Below are 18,338 nucleotides of genomic sequence, written 5' to 3'. Positions count from 1 at the left end.
ATCTCTGTCTGGTTTTGGTATCCGGGTGATGGTAGCCTCATAGAATGAGTTTGTGAGTGTTCCTCCCTCTGCTGTATTTTGGAGGAGTTTGAGACGGATAGGTATTAACTCTTCTCTAAATGTTTGATAGAATTCACCTGTGAAGCCATCTGGTCCTGGGCTTTTGTTTGTTGGAAGATTTTTGTCACAGTTTCAATTTCATGCTTGTGATTGGTCTGTTCATATTTTCTGTTTCTTCCTGTTTCTTCAGTCTCAGAAGGTTGTGCATTTCTACGAATTTGTCCATTTCTTCCAGGTTGTCCATTTTATTGGCATATAGTTGCTTGTAGTAATCTCTCATGATCCTTTTTATTTCTGCAGTCCCAGTTGTTACTTCTTTTTCATTTCTAATTCTATAGATTTGAGTCTTCTCCCTTTTTTTCTTGATGAGTCTGGCTAATGGCTTATCAATTTTATCTTCTCAAAGAACGAGCTTTTAGTTTTATTGATCTTTGTTATCATTTCCTTCATTTCTTTTTCATTTATTTGTGATCTGATCTTTATGATTTTTTTCCTTGCTAACTTTGGGGGTTTTTTATTCTTCTTTCTCTAATTGCTTTAAGTGTAAGGTTAGGTTGTTTATTTGAGATGTTTCTTGTTTCTTAAGATAGGATTGTATAGTTATAAACTTCCATATTAGGACTGCTTATGCTGCATCCCAAAGGTTTTGGGTCATTGTTTTTTCATTGTCATTTGTTTCTAGGTATTTTTTGATTTACTCTTTGATTTCTTCAGTGATCTCTTGGTCATTAAGTAGTGTATTGTTTAACCTCCATGTGTTTGTATTTTTTACAATTTTTTTTCCTGTAATTCATATCTAGTCTCATAGCCTTGTGGATTGAAAAAGATATTTGATACGATTTCAATTTTCTTAAATTTACCAAGGATTGATTTGTGACCCAAGATATGATCTATCTTGGAGAATGTTCCATGAGCACTTGAGAAGAAAGTGTATTCTGCTGTTTTTAGATGGAATGTCCTATAAATATCAATTAAGTCCATGTCCTTTAATGTATCATTTAAAGCTTGTGTTTCCTTATTTATTTTCTTTTTGGATGATTTCTCCATTGCTGAAAGTGGGGTGTTAAAGTCCTCTACTATGATCATGTTACTGTCGATTTCCCCTTTTATGGCTGTTAGTATTTGCCTTATCTATTGAGGTGCTCCTATGTTGGGTGCATAAATATTTACAATTGTTATATTTTCTTCTTGGATTGATCCCTTGATCATTATGTAGTGTCCTTTCTGTGTCTCTTGTAATAGTCTTTGTTTAAAAGTCTATTTTGTCTGATATGAGAATTGCTACTCCAGCTTTCTTTTGATTTCCATTTGCATGGAATATCTTTTTCCATCCCCTCACTTTCAGTCTGTATCTGTCCCTAGGTCTGAAGAGGGTCTCTTGTAGACAGCATATATCCGGGTCTTGTTTTTGTATCCATTCAGTCAGTCTATGTCTTTTGGTTGGAGTTGTTTCTGCATTCTTTTGTTCCCTTACTATCATTAATTACTGAGAGCTGTTCAAGGACAAACACTGTGGCCAGGCTTAGATCACAAAATGGCTTAGGCCAAAAAAGCCTTCTCTTATATCAAGAAAACCATGCTTGGTTGTCTTTTTCTATGCACCCCCTACCCTATCTGCTTACACTTTTTTTTTTTTTTCCAGTACGCGGGCCTCTCACTGTTGTGGCCTCTCCCGTTGCAGAGCACAGGCTCTGGACGTGCAGGCTCAGTGGCTATGGCTCACTGGCTCAGCCACTTCACAGCATGTGGGATCTTCCCAGACCGGGGCATGAACCCGTGTCCCCTGCATCAGCAGGAGGACTCTCAACCATTGCGCCACCAGGGAAGACCTACACTTCTTTTCTTAAACAGTTGTCAGTTGCTCCCCATTTGTCAGCACATACTTAAGCTTTCATGGACTTGAGAATCAGCTGAGGTGGTTATTAAAAATCCCCAGGGAGATTTTTAACTCAATGAATTCAGCTGAATCTAGTGATCCAGAGAGCCCATTCTGAGAATCTTTGTTGAGCTCAACTTTTAGTTCATTAACTCTGCATACAAAACCATTCATGACTTGGCTCTGTCTACTGCTCAAGCCACATCTTTTACTTTTTAATCCTAAAATTAACTCTCCAGTACTAGAGCTTCACTTCTAGCCCACACATTCTGAACTTTTGCTCCTTCCCTTTCTCCTTGAACACTTTCCCCTTTTCTTTTTCAGCCAGTGACTTCTGTGGCCTTCACCTGCCTAATCCTGCCCAACTGTATTAGTTATCTATTGCTGCATAACAAATTACCCCAACACTTAGTAGCTTAAAGCAATGTTAATCATTTATGATTGTTGGGGGTATCTATGGCTCCGGAATTTAGAAATGGTTTAGTTGGGCAGTTCTGCCTTGTGGGTCTTTTAGGGGTTGCAGTCAGATGTCATCTGGAGCCATTTGAAAGCTTAACTGTGCTGGGGGATTTGTTTCCAAAGTGGCACAATCATATGGTTGGCAAGTTGGGGCTGGCTGTTGGCCGGTGGCCCTTCTGTATTTATATTTTATATATGTATGTTATATATGACATATTTAAAATATATGCTTAACATGGAATGTGTACATTGTGTATGTATGCATATACATGTATACATATATATGCATACATGTTTACATATAATGTGCACATATGTTCATTTTAAATATATACATTGTGTTATAATTACCTCTTTATGTGTCTGACTTCCATCAGGCTGAATACACTGTGAGTAGGGATCATACCTTATTATTTTTGTGAGTCATGTTTTTCTCAAAGATTAATCAAGGAAGGGGGAAAGGAAGAAGACAAGGAGTTGAAGGAAGGGGCAATTCTGAACAATCAGATTTGGTTGTCACAGACCTCATGACACACAAGAATTCCAATTCTGTAAATTAGTAGATGGTTAACAAAAATATCTTCGTACAGGCAGTTGGGAAGGAGCAGGCAGAGTTAGAAAAACTTCCATCCACATCAACACAGATGTCGAGGAATGTGTGTGAACTTTGGCCTCATTCAGTCTGTACAGCTCTGATGATCATGTTCAGCCATATTTAGATCTAATTTTCTTTTCTATTCTCTTTTTGATATTTCACTGATATACCCTGGCTCACAAGCAGGGGAAGATGGAAGTTATAAAAATGAGTATGGTCTTGGAGATGGCAGAGAACAAAAGTTCTCAATACTAAAAAATTCCTAGAATGTTTCATGGATTTTTTTCAGTTCTAATTGTCCCATGCTGGGAGGTCCACATGGACTGAAGAAATTAGATTTTTTTCTTATAACATGATTCTCCCCTGAAAGAGAGTTTTATACATTAAAGATACTAAGGATGCTTCATCTTTTTATTGACACTTGCTGTTCCATACTGGACATGGCTCTTATGGTTTTTCCAACAAAATTATTACCTTGATTTCCTATAATCATTAGTTTGTGCTGGTCTTTCCCCAGGACTATGAAAGAGTCATGTGTTACTTATTTTTATGTACACATTATGGGGCCTGATACACAACAGAGACACATTAAATATAAGCAGAATGAATTAAATCATTTATTCAAAGCAATCATAGTTAAGATTTCACCCTGGAAGCCTTTTCCCCACCAAACACACAACTTATTGAAATCTGTAGAAACAGTGACCTGATCCTTATTAATCAGTCATAGTTACAGTAAAGTAAAATATAAAGAAATCCATTTAAGTGAGTTTCTGCCACATGTATATTGTATATAGAGCATTCTCTAACATAGTCTGGCAATTATCCTTTGCCCACAATGCCTGTCTGCTTCGGAAGAGGCCTGATTCTGCCTTCAGAATTTGGGGACCCAAGATTTCTTGTCTTTGGAGTTTAGTGTCAGGTGAAACACAAGCCTGACTCTGGCCTTCAGGGGAATGCCAGTCATCAAAATTTCACTGAGCATTTTCTAGGTGTCAAACACTGTGTTAAGGCACCAGGACAGCAGCAAGATACAGTAAGTCCCCTACATAAGAACGAGTTCTGTTCCAAGAGTGCATTCATAAATCCAATTTGTTTGTAAGTCCAACAAAGTTAGCCTGGGTACCCAACTAACACAATCGGCTATATAAGTACTGTACTGTAATAGGTTTATAATACTTCTCACACAAATAATACATAACAAACATAAAAAATAAAGTATTTTTAATCTTACAGTACAGTACCTTGAAAAGTACAGTAGTATAGTACAGCAGCTGGCACTTCTTAGCAGTACCAGCTATATCACCACTGCTTTTATGTTTGTTTCTGGACATCCTGGGCTTGAAATACAGATACTGAACTACTGTACCCTATACAGTACTGTACAATAAAGTACACAAAAGTACAACCACTTGTAGAGAGTGCACGCATGTGACAATGTATGCCAGACACGTAAACTAAATTATGTGATTGGACATGTGAATGCACATTGACACGTTTGAAAGTTTGCAAGTAGAAGGCTCTTATGCAGGGGACTTACTGTAATGAATACTGTGTCTGCCTTCTAGGAGAAAGTAGCTGACTTCCTCTATAACCCCTAGAGACTGAACAGAGGTTACTGTAGTGGTCATTGTAGTACCTTGGCCTGATTCCCCATCCCACCTATTTCAGGAGTGAAGCACTAACTCATCTGCTCTGTGTTGGTGACTGGTAGCTTATGGTTGAGTCCTCCCGGGAGACTGGCCTCATCTTGAAGGGAGCTGCCACACCCAAGGTTCTGTCCCAAGGTCAGTATGGAGATGCAAAAGTCTGCCCCTGGCCCTGATTTGGGACAACTCTGCAGGATCATCCTTGCTACAAAGCTCCCAGTAGGATCAATTGGGCCTTCATTGTGACTGCTTTGCAGTTTGACTTCTCCCCTACCTCATTCTGCTTCCTTTACTCCCTCATGTGTGTTGACATTGAGAGTACAGGCCAATAAATCTCGTCTGCTTTCTGGTGAATGTGCCCTATGAAAGTCATGATACTTAGGGTATTTTTATGGGATAACCCCGTGAAAGTCTGTATCAATAATATGCTTCACTTCTAGGTTTATACATATATAAACCTTTCACAGGAGGAAACTAGCTTCGGCCAAGATTTCTGAGTAACACTAATAAAACATAACCTAACTGAACAATAGAAATTTAATTTACTTGTTTTAGTGTTTATCATACTTGCCTAAAACTCAGAACTAGGACTCAGAATTGAAGGTATAATCAGTATTAGAACTCAGTACTTATGGTGTAGGTGTGGATTAGTTTCAATACATTAAGACTAAAAGAATTTTATTCTCTTTTACCTATAGCAGCTGCTTTAAGAAAGGGAAAATGAAACTCTATTTTCATCCCTCTGAAGAAAATTTCTAGATAATACAGTCATATTGTATTTGCAGAAGGTGTTATTATAAAGCAATGTATGAAAAGTTCAAGGTTTTTAAAAAATCATTTGTCTTCATAGCACATATAGTGGAATATTAGTTAGCTATGTTTTATGATATCTAATTCAATACTGTAGTAGTGACATACACACACCAAGTGGTTAATACAAAGTTACTTACTTTATTTGTTACATAGTTTTTCCCATAATACAGAACTCAATATATTAAGATATAAAATCTTCCTAATCTTTGAAAATGTCAAAATGCATCTGCTGATTGATAATAAAATGCCAAAAATAAAATAAAATAAATTTTACATATAATTTTTACAAACATTGGGGTATATAAATTCCCAGAAATCTTTTTCTAAACCTTTATTTGGTTAACATGATAGAGAGAATGACAGATTGCTATGTTTCTCAAACTATTTGTCAAGGTACCTGAAGCCATAAGCTAAATATTTATATAGAACAGTATAGACTTTGAAATTTGCATGAACTTTTAAGAGAGGACATAAAACTTCAAAGAATTTTCTACAATAAGCTAGTTTTACCTAATCATATCATTCTTTTTTCTCTGCCTCCTCACATTGTTTGCTGCACTTAAGCAGTAAAGTTTGATAAAAATTGCTACGTAGACTTGATTGTGGATCATTAATATGGCTTTTTGCTTAGAGATGGCCACAATTTATTTATGCAACCATCATTTATTGCTAACCTACTATGTGTGGCATTGTGTAAAGAAAGTTGTCTCCTCTTTTCTCTGCTGCAGTCCTATGCCGTATAAGGGAGCTTCCATTCAACCTCAGTAATCCAAGCTTTGCTTTAAGCCTATACATTTTCAAACCTTTAAGAAAGCATGACTGCACTCAAAGTAATCAAAATGGAGGGGAGCTGTGACATCCTGGACTGGCCTTCAGCTCAGAGGTGAGCCACAGTGAATGCTGAGGTTCAGCTCCTCAGATAAATAGGGAGCTGGCTTCCCCTAATTAAGCATCTCTCCAGGTGCTCTCAGGGCAAATAAATGAGACCTGATGTGGATAAGGTGAGAAATAGTTTAATAACCAACCTGAATCAGTCAATGGAGTCTGAGTTGCCTCCAGCCCCACCCCTCTTTAGGTCCAGAGGTTACATATTTTCCTGACATTTCTGCATTCAGCTTTCTTGCTCAGCAAGCTTTGTAGAACCTGAGGGATTTACATTACCCAGATGAGTGTGGGGGAAATCAAAGTTTCATCCACTGCTGTGGGTGGGCTTGGGCAAGGGAAAGAAAATGTTTGCTAAATTTAGATGGCTCGTATAATGCTCACTACACACAACAAGGTGTTTTTAGAACACTAAATTTGGAAAGACAGGAATTTCCCCCTAAACAGCTTCACTCACCATTGAATTGAACAGAATTGAAAACACTTGAGAGCAGTGAATTATGTGGTCTTTTTAACTGCAAGATTTCCATCCGACCAGGGTGACCAAAAATTAGGGTGTGTGAACAGCTGTCAAGAGGAAGTCATTTCCAATCTCTGTTTTATTTATTTATTTATTTATTATTTATTTTTTTATTTTTTAATTTTATTTATTTATTTTTTTTTTTTGCGGTACGCGGGCCCCTCACTGTTGTAGCCTCTCCCGTTGCGGAGCACAGGCTCCGGACACGCAGGCTCAGTGGCCATGGCTCACGGACCCAGCTGCTCCGCGGCATGTGGGATCCTCCCGGACCGGGGCACAAACCCGCGTCCCCTGCATCGGCAGGCGGACTCTCAACCACTGCGCCACCAGGGAAGCCCCCAATCTCTGTTTTAAAAATAGCCAACAACTTTTCATTACAGCAAACAATAGATTATTATTTGGCGAAATTGCCCCCCCCAATAAATGACATGCCCAGTGGTGTGTCTTGTCATTTTAATTTTGCCAAAAATCTACTGATTTCAAGTGGATGTGAGACTGCCATATTTGTGGTTTCAATCTAATGAAACGCCCAAGTTAGGGAATCAGTTATTTTCACAGGTATTATTATTACTTGCCTGAAAGAAGAAACGGCTGACTATGACTCTAAGAATATCTGCCTGGGGTGATCATTTGGGGGACCTTTACTTGTAGATTTCCCTTAAGAAGTAATAACCTATATTTTTAGTTAATTATCACTCAGGATTTTTAAAAATCATTTTCTTTTTTTCAAATTTAGAGAACTTCCTGATCCTCTCTCATGTTTTGTCTGATTTATACATTTTTTTCCTTTTTTTTGACCATACTGTTTTTTATCTCTGCTCTTTTATTGTGTAATCATTTTGATGACTGCTGTGTCATTTATTTAACATCTTTTTCTAACTTTTCTTTGCAATGAGGATTGTAAACAGCAACACCTGTTGAAACCCATACAAAGCAGCCAGTGCCACACTTTGGGGACAAATAGCTGAATGCTTTCATAGTGCTCTGCAGACCTGCACTTGGCCCTTCCTGACGCTCTTCTGGCTTTGATGAATATCTCAATCCTCATCTTGCCTGGCTAAGAGAGACTTAAAAAAAAAAAAAAAAAACCCTGCTCCCTTATAATCCATAAACTCTAGAGGCCAAATTACGGTAGAGGAAGATACTTCAAGGATAGCTCAGAGAAGTTACTGCTATAACAACTTAACAACTTTATCTTGTTTTCAATATGCTTCAAAGTCTCCATGAAAACAAATTATAACTTTAAACTATAAAGTAAAGCTTCATATTATTGTATTTTGATCCATTTGTTTCCTCATCAATGAACGTGAAATAAACATGTATAACTCTCACCTAAGGAAAGCATCCAGTTATTTACATGAAGCCTTCCAAAGCCTACCCAAGACTGCTTTGGTAGTTTCCATAAGTTCTACAAATGATGTCAGATTCCAGGTCAAGAGAGTAGTGAACAGACTTGTTCCCCCTCCTTTGGTTCCCATTTTAGGAAATGTCACCATTATCTAAGCCAGAGCCTGGAATATTATTCATTCTATCACTTCTCTGTCCCTCACCTGCAGCAATGAGTCCATTCAATTTATGGATTCTGCATCCTAAGTTTCTCTCCAATACATTTCCTTCTTTCAGGCTTGACTGCTGAAGCAGCCTCCTAACTGATCCCCTTGCTATCATTCAGCCTTGGCTGTCTCCTTCCTTCTCTGATCTGCAGCCAGAGAGATATGAATCTAATATAAATATTATTATGCACTTCTACCTGCCCCCTATTTGTAATCTCCAGTGCTCCTCTGATCTCAGGATAAAGTCTAAATCCTTAAATATCACCCAAGACCTTTCCAGATCTACACCCTAATTACTATCTCTCCACTGTCATTTCTCACCTTGAAATCTGGTGACAATTGCTTTGAGTTCCCCAACTATGCCTCTTGCCTTTGCACCTGCTGCTTCCTCTGACTAAAACATTTCTCTTGCTCATTGCCTGGCTACCTTCTATTCATTCTTCAAGAGACCATTTAAATGTTACCTTCTCTAGGAAGACCTAGATTGGATTAGGAGTTCTGCTTCTGTGCTCCTGAAGTTCTGGGCTTCAGTCAACAGTACTCATCACCCTGCCTCACCAAACTCCTCCCAACCCATTCTCCCACTGATAGATCATATCTTCTTCAGCTTCTGTGTCCAACACCTGGCACAGGGCCTGATACAGAGCAGCCTCGATGAATGTCTGTTGAATGGATTGATTGATTGATTAATTAATTAATTAACAAACAAACAGATGAACACTGACCCTTGATGTGCTTTGTTTCTCCTTTGGAGGCTGCTTTCAGGCACATAACCTTCAGATATAAACCATCTCTGTATCTGCTCTCTTGTAGCAACATTCACCAACAGTGTTGGAGGCCAATGGTGCATCTTGCTGTTTGAAGGTTTCCGAGATAGTGGGAATAAGGCTTTAAAGACAGCTTCAACAGGGAAGAAACAAATGGCAATCACAGTAGAGCAGGACATCTAGAAACCACAGGGGCAGCCAGTGAAATCCTCTTATTTTTAAGACACAGAAACCGAGGTCTGGAAAGGTTAACTGGCAGTCGGAGTCATAACCATGTCAACCACAAAGGATCTTGGACCTTAGGCATCCTGATTCTAGCCTGTATTTCCTGAAGTGTGCAGTGTAAGGCTTCTGTGTTGTGTTCTACTGTAGTCACTAGCCTCATGTAACTGTTGAGTACTTGATACGTAGCTGGTATGAATTGAGATGTGCTATAAGTGTAAAACACATACCAGATATAAAGGACAGTGTAAAATGTCTCATAAATAATAATAATGTCTCTTAAATAATAATAGTTTTATATTGACTATAAGTGTTGAAATAATATTTCAAATATGAATTTAAACAAAATATTAAAATTAATTTCTCCTCTTTATTTTTATTTTTTTAATATAGTTAGAAAATTTTAAATTATATATGATATGCATTATTTCTGCTGGGTAGTTTTGCTCAAGATGAATTTTAGGTAATGTGCAAACAGGGCATTAAATAAGAGTAAATCATATAGTATAAAAAAATTATTCTTGTTCATTCCCCTTTAACACTTCTGATTAGATCAAAGAGAAATCCTAGTTTAGTACTAGATTTTCTCTAATACTACATAATTTCCCTTTTTAACACCCCAATAATTAGAGCCTAAGAAAGTGGTGAAACCCAGGTAGAATTTAACAACATGGCAACATGGTTTTGTTTCATCATATTGTTTTTTTTTTTAATTTTAACTAAGAAATCTTTAATTGCTCTAAAAAAAATAACTGTCTAAAGCAAAAATAGAAATGCATTTTTACAGCACATGAAAAATAAAATGCACAAAACAAGAGCACAAAGAAAGGTGGAGGGAATTAAGAATTGTAAGGTCTTATACTATATACAAAGTAATATAATACTATTTGAAGGTAGGCTCTGATTAAAGATGTACATTGTGAACTCAAGGGTAACCACTAAATTTTTTTTAACCTCTTTATTGGAGTATAATTGCTTTACAGTGGTGTGTTAGTTTCTGCTTTATAACAAAGTGAATCAGCTATACATATACATATATCCCCATATCTCCTTCCTCTTGCGTCTCCCTCCCACCCTCCCTATCCCACCCCTCTAGGTGGTCACAAAGCACTGAGCTGATCTCCCTGAGCTATGCAGCTGCTTCCCGCTAGCTATCTATTTTACATTTGTTAGTGTATATATGTCCATGCCACTCTCTCACTTTGTCCCAGCTTACCCTTCCCCCTCCCCATGTCAAATTGCCCTCTATTTAGGTTAGATGATACTAATTTTCAATTTTTGTGATGAAATAAACTTTCATTTATTTAACTAAAAAACAATAAGTATATTTAAGTCAAAATATTACATAAATACTGGTAGAGATAGCACAGGACTGAAAGAAATCATGAAGGTATTATGTGAATGGCCAAAGTTTAGGAAACAATCTTGTACAATGTAGAGTCTATTCCTGGCCAGCCCAGGACATTCAGTCATCTACATATGATCTGTAAAACCTCTACGTATAATCTGTAAAATGTGACTGTTCAGAGTTTAACTCTAACTTTGATAGGGCCATTGCAACATAAATGCTTCCATTTCTGGCCACAAAAGACTGGATTCAGCCACAATCAGCCAGCAAGGGGTATGACTGTCAACGTCTGTCAAAGTCATCCTATGTCATGAACTGAGATGACCACACCTTTTGGGCCAGGGCAAAATGCTTGCAGTGTCTGGTAGTTTAATCTAGAAGTAATTTGCGGGCATTCTGGGTGGGAGAACTGAGGGAGAACAAACACGAGAGGATGAAAAATGAGGAGTATATGACCAAATTCCTGAATTACATCTTAGAGGCCAAACAGCATAATAAGCTCTGGAATAGTACTATTTGGCCTTGAATCCTGCTTTAGGCATCTTCTAGCTCTATGATCCAGGATAAATTACTTAACCTTCTATAGTTTAGTTTCTTTGTCTGTAAATGTGTTAATAATAGTCACTACTTTAAAGGCTTTCTGTGAGGCACATACTAAATATCAATACTAGATTAATATTAGCTATATTCATCATTGTCCACATTTTTATCATCATCACTGTCACAGAATGATGATGTTCAGAGGTGAATGGAGATATATGTGTGATTTTAATCTAGAATAGGCATTAATAAATTGAGACCTGGAGTCCAAGAGCATGCAAAAGACAGTGCATGACTGAATTAATCAGGATTAGGTTAAAAATTGCCAAATTATCCTACAGGCAGGCTTTCCCAAGAATCCTTTCCATAAAGGACCAATCACAGTGGACTATGTCATAGTCACTCCACTGACACTGGACAATCCTATAGCAATGTTTCTTTTAAAGGCTTCTAAGAACATGGTTAATAAATGGGTAAATATTGTTATCTCCGTTTTTGCCAATGATGTCACTTCTATCTGGTTAATCATTGTTTTTATAACCTAGCATTAAGACATTTTTCCTGCAGTTTTTTTTTTTCCCCATGCAGTGGTTAGGGCCTGAGGAGGCAAAGAAAAAAGGAGAAAATGCCTCTAAATAGACCTTTTGTTTTTCCTTTTTGCAATCATGCTGATTTCTATACCCCGAGATTTCTATTCCCACACATTCTGATGAAGGGTAAATTAGCAATAACTTAGATCAGTGTTTTGAACTTGAGCATTAATCTGTGCCTTGTTTTTTCCTTCATATACCTCTTCAAAAAACTTAAGAAATCTATAAGCAATAATTTTTAACTTTTTTGAGGATTGAAAATGCCATTTGAAAATTTATTGAAAGCTGTAGAGTATGTCCCCAGAAAGATATATGTTCCCACATGTCCTGCCATCTTAACTCAACCATCACCCCACCATTTCCATGTCAGAAATATATTGTATGGAAATAATCATATATGTGAATGATTATTTAATTTATTTGATAATGAAAAATTGGAAACAACAATCTCTTATAAGAAGGGGATAGATAAGTAAATTATCCTTGTAATAACATGTTGGACAGCTATCAAAGATCATAGTTTTATTTTTATTAATTTAAAAAAATTTTTAATATTTAAAATTTAATTTTTAAAAATTTAACAAAAAAAATTTTTTTTTGCCTGCATTGGGTCTTCATTGCTGCGCGTGGGCTTTCTCTAGTTGTGGCGAGCGGGAGCTACTCTTCGTTGCAGTGCACAGCCTTCTCATAGCGGTAGCTTCTCTTATTGCGGAGCATGGGCTCCAGAGCACGCAGGCTTCAGTAGTTGTGGTGTGTGAACTCAGTAGTTGTGGCTCACGGGCTCTAGAGCACAGGGTCAGTAGTTGTGGCGCACGGGCTTAGTTGCTTCACGGCATGTGGGATCTTCCCAGACCAGAGCTCGAACCCATGTGTCCTGCATTGGCAGGCGGATTCTTAACCACTGCGCCATCAGGGAAATCCCCAACAGTTTTCTATTTTTTATTGAAGTATAGTTGATTAACAGTATTGTGTTAATTTCAGGTGTACAGAATAGCGACTCAGTTATTTTTTCTGATAATATTCCATTATAGGTTATTACAAGATACAGAATATAATTCCCTGTGCTATACAGTAAATCCTTGTTGCTTATCTATTTTATGTATAGGAGTTTGTATCTGTTAATCCTATACTCCTAATTTGTCCCTCCCCCACCCCATTTCCCCTTTGGTAACTTTTTCTATGTCTGTGACTGTGCTTCTGTTTTACATATAGATTTACTTGTATTATTTTTTTTTTTTTTTTTTTTTTTTTTTTTTTTTTTTTTTTTTTTTTTCAGGGGAAAGCGCGAACGCAGTCCCCCACTACCACAAATTATGCAGTCGAGTTTCCCACATTTGGGGAAATCGCAGGGGTCAGCACATCCGGAGTGCAATGGATAAGCCTCGCCCTGGGAAAACCACCTTCGTGATCATGGTATCTCCCCTGCCAGGTAAGTATTACTTGTATTATTTTTTAAATTCCACATATAAGTGATATCATATTATATTTGTCTTTCTCTGTCTGACTTCACTAAGTATAATAATCTCTAGGTCCATCCATGTTGCTGCAAATGGCAATATTTCATTCTTTTTATGGCTGAGTAATATTCCATTGTGTGTGTGTGTGTGTGTGTATATATATATATATCTATCTATATATATGTATATATATACCACATCCTCTTAGGCCAATCATCTGTTGATGGGAACTTGGGTTGTTTACATGTGTTGGCTATTGTAAATAGTGCTTCTCTGAACATTGGGGTGCATGTATCTTTTTGAATTAGAGTTTTTGCTTTTTCTGGATATATACCCAGGAGTGGGATTGCTGGATCATATGGTAGTTCTATTTTTAGTTTTTTAAGGAACTTCCATATTGTTTTCCATAGTGGCTACACCAATTTACATTCCCACAAACAGTGTATGAGGGTTTCCTTTTCTCCACACCCTCTCCAGCATTTATTATTTGTAGACTTTTTGTTGATGGCCATTCTGACCAGTGTGAGGTGATATCTCATTGTCATTTTGATTTGCATTCCTCTAAAAATTGGCAATGTTGAGCGTTTTTCATGTGCCTGTTGGCCATCTAAAGATCACATTTTTCAAAGACCACTTAATGATATGGAAAAGCCCATGTAATGTTTTTAGTGACATATATAAGATAAAACATTATATTGGGAGCATCAATCCAATTTTGTCTTATATATGTGATTTTTTACCCAACATACACCCAGACACATATTCACCCACCCATACACACATATATGTATGCCTACATATCAAAATTTGAAGGAAATACCTTAATATGTTCAGGTATTTATCTCTGAGAAGAATAAAAACATTTTTTATACTTTTAAGTATTTTTTTAAAAAATGTACAACAAATACATTATTTTTAAAGCAATAACAAAAATACTATTAAATAATTGGTTTTCCATCTTTGGCTCAAACAGGAAAAGGACAGGTGTTCAAATATGGGCTCAGTCCTCATACATATTTCATCCAAACAAGTAGTTTTAACAAGTAGTTTTGTTTCCTTTACCTCCAAATTACTGTTCTTATTTCCTCTAATTCGGCCTTCCATGAAGCTGATAAGACTCCTTCCCTGGAATTGCTTAAGATCATTTTTTTACACACTAAGCTTTGAGAACTAAGATGTATTTACAAATTGATTTGGGAAGACTATTTATAGTTTAAAAAAGATTTATATTACTTTCTTACAGAATATGATCTTTATTGGTAATACAAAATAATATATATGCAATTCTGTACAGTGGGTTCTCCACATAGAAGCACCACTGAAATAAAAGGATGAAATGGATTTCAAACTCTAATACCCATGACTTCTAAGTTGCAGAGCATTTGTACAGCCTTTTTGCCCTTAACTATAGTTGTGATAGTTTTTATGGTAGGAAAAAGTTGATCAGATGTATTTAAAGGAATAAGAGGAAGTTTGTGAGATCATAAAAGCCGATTTTTTTTTAAATAAAGGAGAAGTTTTACTTCCTGCCAGAACAAAGCTTAATAACTTATTTAGGTAGATGATATAATCAAACTCACTATAATGGATTATCTTAAATGTTTTGCCTAAAATAAAAAATATATTAGATATATGAAGAAATAGAAAAATGTGACTAATCCTCATGAAAATAAAGCAACCACAAGAAACAGATCCCAGATGACTCAGATGTTGGAATTAGCAGATGCTGATTTTAAATTAGCTATTATAAATATACTTACAAATCTAAAAGAAAAGATGTATATAGGAAATGTACAGTGGTAAATCTCATCAGAAAAATGGAAACTATGAAAACCATGTGGAATTCTAGAACTAACAAGTATACTTATAAAATTTTTTTAATGATTGTATTGTATTAACAGCAGATTGGATAATGAAAAAAAAAGCCAGTGAACTTGAAGATAAAAAAGCAGAAATTATCCAATCTGAAGAACAGAGACAAAAAGAATTTTTTTAATGGTACTTTCTTAGTGACTCATGGGACCATATAAACTGGTCTAATGAAAGTGTAACTGGAGTCACAGAGTGGAGGGATTGAGTAAGACAGTAAAATATATCTAAAAAATTAATGACCTAAAGTTTCCCAAATTTGGTAAACAACAACAAAAACAATGAATCCACAAGCACATCATGGTCAACTGCTGAGAATCAAAAATAAAGTGAAAATGAGGCAGAACTATTCACTTAATTCAGTTCTCCAAATTTAAATATCTCTATTCTCAACACAATTCCCTATTTTTAAAATTACTTCAAGGATCCTATATGAGGGATCCTTGATAAACATGATAATTTAACCAATCAGGAAAGTAAAGAGCCTGAACTCAAATCAAAACTTGACAAACTTCAAATCCAGTACCCTTATGTACTACTATATTTTAGAAAGTAGAAAGGCCATTTTCTTTTTCCTTTTAGAATTTAAGATGATAAATTACTTAGAAAAAAAATCTAAGTGTGGATTGGCTGTTTTTTCTATGGAGTTTTTCAACTCTTGGTTGATATTGGTCCAAACACTGCCTTCACCTCCTCCAGGCCATAAGCTCCACACATGTAAGGGATATTTTTTCTTCCTTACTCAGGGATATATTTATAGGGCCTAGAGGAGTGATTGGCATATGGTAGACAATCAATGAATAAATGAAAGAACGAGATAAAAATGAAAACAAATATTTCCATGATGTTGGTTTATATCATATTTGGCATTTGTTTTGTTAACAAACCAGACATAATATTTTCAAGTGTTACCCTGAACTGTTGTAATGATCAACTTTTTTAAAAACATCTTAAAGCAGTCCATACTAGATAATAAACCTACTGGCCCAAGGTCAGAATTTTAAATAGGTCAGTAACTGTTATTATATTCACTACTCACCTAGATATTATTTCACCTGGAGGGAAAAAAAATGACCATCAAGTCTCTAGATCCCATTGATACCTCTAATTCCATTGGTCTCTTCTTGCTGGGGCAGTTTTTTCCACAATTTATATTTTACTTCCCGTAAAGTCCTGAGAAGTCTATAAGGTGACTTATTGTATCCAAGTTCATTAACATTCCTATTGGTGCACTAATAGTTATGTGCATTGTTTCAAAATTAGGTGCATTATATTATCAATCAGAGTCTAACCAGGAAAGCAGAAAACACTTTAAGATTTTTCCACAGAGTGAACTTAATTTAGGGAAATTATTACACAGGTGATGGAATTTCTAAGAAACATAGAGGGAGTGATAAGGTAAGCTAAAAGTTAAACAACAGAAGACCACTACCATATGTAGGCTAGAAAGATGAAGCATTTAGCAGTATTATTGCCTAGAGGGTCATCAGATGGAAGGTGGAACTAAATGAATCTGTCAAGCAATGGAACTGAGGAGTTGGAACAGCAGAGGAGAAGTAACTGCTGAGAAGCTGCCTCCAGCAGAGACACAGGAGGAGAAATGTCCTGGCTTTTCTCTTCCACCCCATTCAATCTCCTTCCACTGACTTCCTTTGTCAAAACTCAGCCAGAAGACAGCTGATATAGGATCCTGGGAAACAGACTGCATGGCTCAGGCTCCCCCTCTAGTAGAGAGATGAGCTGAAGAAGGACAAGGAATGGAGCCAATATGCCTAAGTGCCCAGCCACAGAACCTATAGGTACAGCGATTGTTTCCCAAACGGAAAGCACTTTCTCAAAGGTTGCATGTAGCTCCAACTATTCGATGCCATGTCTCAATGGTTCCACAATTCCAATCAGTTACTTTTTGGTGGGGGAAACTTTACAAGACTGACCATTAGAAACTAGAAAATTCTTTAAAAATAGAAATGACCTAATGCAGTTCTTGCTTATATCATCATGGATTTTTAGGTATTTAATTGAAATATGCCAACAAAATGACGTTTGATATGTTCCATTTTCCAAGTTTATGAGCCACAAAAATCTTATCTTCCTGCTAGCATAGGCGACTGCTGTAGTAGTCTCTTAATCTGAAAAATGTAATGAAAAGGAAATACATCATGTTGTGAAAGCTTTTAAACTGGCATTGCTGTAGGACTAACTCTAAAGATTCCTAAAGATTCAGAAAAACAAGAAAATCCAAGAGGAAATTAAATGCTTGAATCCTTATCTCTGATATTGTGGATCATGTCATTGGATACTCCAGAGAATGAATATGTCTTGAAGTGGATGGAGTGTGTGATTAAATCCCAGAGTAGGGTGAGTATGATATAATAATGCTTGACAAGTGTTGAAGAGTTTAAATAGCAAGCAAGGAAGAAAATGGTTTCCTCAGCATAAGGAGTCAGAACTTGAAGTACCAAAATGGGATTGGCAAATGGAAACATTTGAATGACTTTCTAGAAACATTTCCTAATGGAGTCATAAGTTAGGACAGTGGAATTGGTTTTCCAGAGGGAAGTGATTGGAGCAGAGGTTTTTGAAGTAAACAAAAGAAAGGACATCTGAGAATACACCACAGGGAATATACCCCTGGAGTCAGCTATTATTAACTCTTTTCTTTAGTTCCAGTAATGGCAATGTTACATCAGCAGAGGGCTATTCAATGGAAGTATATGTACACACACTATCTTATTCAATTCTCAGATGAGAAGCTAGGGTTCAGAGAGGTTAAAAATGGCTTGTTCAAAGTGCACACTTGGTAAGTGTTAGAGCTGTCTCCAACCCAGGCTCTCATTCAACCTTGAATACTCTTCTCTTCTATAGTAACAGAGCCTTGGGATCAGGAAGAGTCACAACAAATAGAAGAAGCTATAGTTGATACTGAAAGAAAACCATATTCTTGGACTTCATGTAGACTTATCTACAAGAAGAGGAAAATACAGGCCCTTTCTAAACATCTAGAGAAGTGTAACAACCAGGGTTCTTGGTTTTAGAGAACAAAATAAACTCTGAATAGTTTAGGCAGAAAGGGGTTTATTACAGAACGTGAAGGAGCTTACAGAATGCATCACAGCCTAGAGAACTAAGTAGTCCTTA

At 36.6% G+C, this 18,338-nt stretch overlaps 1 protein-coding gene and 1 non-coding gene across 2 annotated transcripts in view; one reads left to right on the top strand and one right to left on the bottom strand.

Annotated features, from left to right (window-relative positions):
• Nucleotides 1-18,338, top strand: part of METTL15 (methyltransferase 15, mitochondrial 12S rRNA N4-cytidine) — a 373,387-nt gene that overhangs the window by 239,323 nt on the left and 115,726 nt on the right. The gene's annotated exons all lie outside the window — the stretch shown is intronic.
• Nucleotides 13,148-13,311, bottom strand: LOC131760724 (U1 spliceosomal RNA). The gene has a single exon (XR_009336821.1). It is a non-coding gene; the product is annotated as a U1 spliceosomal RNA (small nuclear RNA).

This window comes from Kogia breviceps, chromosome 7, assembly GCF_026419965.1.
Source record: "Kogia breviceps isolate mKogBre1 chromosome 7, mKogBre1 haplotype 1, whole genome shotgun sequence".
Classification (NCBI taxonomy): Eukaryota; Metazoa; Chordata; class Mammalia; order Artiodactyla; family Physeteridae; genus Kogia; species Kogia breviceps.
The sequence above is the reverse complement of the archived record's forward strand: the minus strand, read 5'-3'. Positions and strand labels throughout refer to the sequence as shown.